The sequence below is a fragment of the Capra hircus genome, chromosome 9 (genome assembly GCF_001704415.2).
Source record: "Capra hircus breed San Clemente chromosome 9, ASM170441v1, whole genome shotgun sequence".
Lineage (NCBI taxonomy): Eukaryota > Metazoa > Chordata > Mammalia > Artiodactyla > Bovidae > Capra > Capra hircus.
In genome coordinates, this window is record NC_030816.1 from 41,523,246 (window position 1) to 41,526,552 (window position 3,307).

Sequence of the window (3,307 nt, forward strand, 5' to 3'; positions counted from 1 at the left end):
GTAACACAAAGTTATGCAGCATTAGCAGTCCAGACTCTTATCAAAACCAGGCTTTTCTCTCTGCATACCTAATTGTATACACAAGTCTTAGGTAATTTACATCATCTTCCAGCCAAAAGGGCCAATTAACATTTTTCTGATAAGGGTTTGTCAACCAGAAGACTTATTTGTGTTGATCTTCCCAAGGTCTGGTGCCACTCTCAGAAAGCACTAAATAAAGTTACATTCTTACACAGCAAAGATACAGCAACTTATAACAAGTAGAGGGAGTACAGTGATTTACAGCAAAAGAGAAGCAATTAACTCAAAAGTCTAGTGTTGCTAACATCAAAACTACTATGTATCTTTTTCTACATCCTGCTTACATTGAGTAACATCCTTCCAGGTGCCTAAAAGATAAAGAATATGGAGGTCTGGCAGCAGTCATTGAGTCAACAGTGAAAACTCTACCAATATAATTTTTAACTCTTTAGAAAAGGCTCTGTATCTTTTAAGATGCTTTTAAGCTTTGTGCCTCTTGCGGTTGGGGGGTTGTAAGCAATTCACAAGCTGTAAGAGGTCTGGGGAACCTGTTAGGCAAGCTAGAGAGCTATCAGAAGGGGTTTAACTGAAATATCCCTTTCAAATGCAGAAGACTAAAGCCCTAAGTTGACTTTTTCCAGAGAATATTAGAAAAGTGGAAAAGCAGAGCACAAAAGCCGGCAGATTCTTATTTTTGAGGGGGTGGATGCTCAGGAAATTCCAGGGGGAAAACCTGAGTTCTGATTAGCCTTGCCATCAGAGCTCTTGCCGCATGACCTTGTCACGGGTGGAATTCCTCACGCTGGCTCCCGGCAAAAAAGTTTGTGCTTTATTGTGTAGACAGGAAATTGGGAATCACTAAATAATTTGAAGCATGAGAATGGCCTAGACTCTGACTTTGGAGGTTGATTTGAATCAGATGATACTGCAGCTTTATACACTAGTTGAGATGATATAATAGGCCAGGTGAAAGATGATGATGTCCTGGGTATGATAAGAAACAGTACACATGGAGAATAGCATAAATACTTATGAGATATCCATGGAAAAAAAGGAAGGAGTACTTAATGTTTGATGGGACTTAAGGCATAAGGGTGTGTGAGAAGGCAAAGAATGACCCCGGGTTTCTGGTGGTATGGCGTGAACGACAGTGTGGTACACTGAGAGTATGAGAAGGTGGGTTGAGAAATTGTACTATTAGTGGAAGTGGAATTGTTGGTTATATGGTAAAGATGTGATTAACTTAGTAAGAAATTGCCACATGGTTTTTAAAGTAGGTAAAATATTTTTTACTACTACCAGAAAATTATGAGAACTTTAGCATTGTCAGTCGTTTCAATTTTAGCTCTTGTGTCAGTGTGTAGTAATACCACATTTGGGGTTTTTAAAAATTTTAATATATTAGATAGTTTATCTGTTTTTGTGTATGTTGGTGGAGATGTATAGCTGTGAATTTTGGCAGATGTAGAGACTCAGGTAATCACTATCCGGTTAGGATACAGAGTAGTTCTCACTCCTAAACCTTGGTGACCACTAATTTAATCTGTTGGTAGACTTGTCTTTTCCAGAATATCATATAAATAGAATCATAAAAAACATAATCCGTGGAGGCTGACTTCTTCTGCTTAATGCATTTGAGATGCATCCATGTGGTTGTACGTATCAGTGCATTGTTATTTATTACTGCCAAGCAGTACTGTATGAATATACCAGAGTGCACTTATCCTTTGACCCACTGAAAGACATTTGGGTTGTTCCTATTTTGAGTATAAAAATGACAGCAATGGCCAACATTTGTTGAACATTACCATGTTTCAGGACTGTTTAAGGCACTTTATTTGTATTAACATATTTAATATTCACAATGGTAATTGAAAGGAAAAGATTAGAGTAATAAAATATAGAGTAGAAGACAAAAATTAATTTTAAAGTTGGTATAATTTTATAGAATTCTTCCCCCCATGGCAGATTTTATTTCTTGATTATAACAGAAATGAAGACTTTTTCTTTTTTTCTTGATGCTGTTGATAACATTAACATAAGAATAATTTTAGTGCTGATTAGCAATCTTAGCCATCATCTAAACCAATCCTTTCATTATAAAGATATGGAAACTAAGCAGATCAGTTTTTAGTAAACATTTTGGTTTATTTTTGTTAAAGAGTGATGAGCCATGGTTAATATACTACTGATGCAGCAAATGGAAATCTTTTTCTATATAAAATTCTGAGCTATATAATTTCACTTTCCCTTCTGGAACTAATGTATATTTGACTCAGTTCCTCTCATTTTGATTATGAGAAAAGTTCTGTCATGGATATAGCTGATCAGACATAAGGAATCAGAAAATGTAAACTGCATCACTTGAAATATAATGCTTTGTAAGTTAAAAACTTGTGTTTAACTTATAAGTTTTAACTTATAAGTTAAAAACTTATCATGAAAGAAAGCTAGCACCACTATACTCTCTGATAGAAAGTCAAGAAATATTTAATTAATGAATACTCAAAAATAAATTACATGAAGCACTGCTTGAGGCCCATCCACTCCTTGGGATGGATATAGATGGAAAGAGACATAACTGCTATCAGTAAATGGTGCATGTAATCACATACTATAATCACATACTATAATCACATGCTGTAATCACATACTATAAAGATATTTGTAAAATTCTTATGAAACTTGATCTTCATGCATTTTAGGGATGGTGCTGATAAATACATCATATAGTAATAGTATCCTCTTTATGAGAATCCTCAGGAGGAATTCCTCTAATAGCAAAGCACCTGTAGTTTTCTCTTGAGAAATTAATTGCTGTCTCATACTATAGACATTGCATGATGTGTAGATGATTACATGTCCTTTTACATACTGGCCACTTGAAAGCTTAAATTTGTGACCACCAGTATAGCAGTGTATTTACATTATTTAGTTTTCATTTAATGCTGGGTTCAATACTTTTATTCTTGCTCTCTTTTGGGGAATATATCGCTACATGTTAAATATTCCAGCAAATCACTAATATCCTTTTGGAAACAAAGCAGATAAGAAAGGCAGATGAGTTGAGACTAAGATAGGAAGGCTGAATGGCAGGTAGGTAGGCAGAGGCAGACAGGCAGCAAAAGGACAGAAAACAGGCTTCACAAGTGGTGCTGCTGGTGGTGGTGTGTCACTCGGTCATGTCTGACTCTTTGCAACCCTGTGGACTGTGACCCACCAGGCTCCTCTATCCATGGGATTCTCCAGGCAAGAATACTGGAGTGGGTTTCCATGCCCTCCTCCA